This window comes from Gekko japonicus, unplaced genomic scaffold (assembly GCF_001447785.1).
Source record: "Gekko japonicus isolate JY-2015 unplaced genomic scaffold, Gekko_japonicus_V1.1 scaffold2601, whole genome shotgun sequence".
Classification (NCBI taxonomy): domain Eukaryota; kingdom Metazoa; phylum Chordata; class Lepidosauria; order Squamata; family Gekkonidae; genus Gekko; species Gekko japonicus.
The window spans coordinates 47,884-49,517 of record NW_015164737.1 but is presented as its reverse complement, the minus strand read 5'-3'; positions in this window follow the sequence as shown (position 1 = coordinate 49,517).

Genomic DNA, 1,634 nt, shown 5'->3' with positions numbered 1-1,634 from the left:
AATAATAATAATAATGAAATGTGTATAAAATGGCACTAGAACTACACTGCCAAGGGTCGGAAGTTGGATTCCTGATCCCCCCCCCCCATGGCTCAGATACAGGACCTCCATCTTTGATGCATTTAATTTCAGCCGACTCTGCTGTAACCAACCAGCCACACAGCCTCCAGAATCTCAACCAAAATATCTGGGGCACAGTCCAGCTGGCAGTTCCTCAAGAAATACACTTAGGTATCATCAGCATACTGGTGACGACCCAGCCCAACCCCCTGGATTAATTGGGCAAGAGGGTGCACATAGACGTTAAACAGCATCGGGATGCTGCATACCAAAGGGTAGCACAGAGACACCCTCTCCCCAAGCGCCACTCTCTGCTCCTGACCATAGAGGAAGGAGAACAGCTATTGCAAGGCTGTCCCCCATATCCCCATGTCGACAAGGCAGTGGCCTGTCAGATTGTAACTGACCATGTCAAATGCTGCTGTCAAATCCAACAGTAATAGCAGCACTGACCCACCTCAACCCAGGTGTCTCCGGAGGCCATCCATGAGGATGATCAATGCTGTCTCTGTCCCATAGCGGGGATAGACACTGGACTGGAATAGGTCCAGGATGGAGAGGTCATCCAGAAAAATCTGGAGCTGTTCCACTACCACTCTCTCAACTAGGCCCAGGAATGGAAAGTTTTCTCACACACATGAATAAACAAAACTATCTGTTCTTACAAAAGCACCCATGAGGTCTTAATAGTATTGAAACTGCAAGGCCGTACAAAAAATTGCTGCAACCAATGCCTATATCGGTAAACTGTAACAGGGTTCCTCAGCCCATTATTTTGGGACCCAGTGAGCATTTCATTCAGGAAGATTAATATACAACAATAACTTTGAATGATAATTTCCAAACTTTTGTTTGCACTTTGAAACCTACCTATTAATGAACTCTGTGAGTTCAAGCGTTAGCACATGTTTGCCAACAGAACTTGGTTCAATGAGCTCCTACTTGCTGTGTGTTTTTGTCCACCCCATTACAATAAACAGAATGGCAGTTCAACCTCATAAAAGCACCATTGCCTGCAGCTGGATTAAGCTGTCAGTTCCCGACTGCATGTTTATCAATATTTTGTCAACTCAAGTTTTAAAGCTGCTGAGAAGGCTAATGCTCAGACTTGCTGTGCCAGTGGCTGAGTGCTCAGGATGTGGGGTGCTGACTGGTTGCTGCATTGCTGCAGTGCTGCAAAACCATATTTAGGAGGAGGGGAAACTTTAAAAAGAAATATTTTGAATACACCACAAGTGACAGTGGATAAATAAAGTTAAAAAAAATCTTGGTGCTTGTCAATAAAACTGTTTACAAGCAAGTTTCATGCTCAGTTAGAGCAGAGATGGTTCTGCCATCCATCCCCCTATGGAATGAAAGCCAGCGGTCACTGGAGTAGGGAGCAATAACAGTCACATTTTTAAAGGCAGTCACTAATTTGCCAGGAAAAGGGGTCTATTTAAGGGTTTCTTATATTTCCTGACATGGTTTTGTTGTGCTGTGGTTGGGGTACATTTTTATTTATCTTATTTATTTATTTATCTTTAGATTTGTATCCCGCCCTATCCCGAAGGTTAGGTTAGGCACTAGCTGGG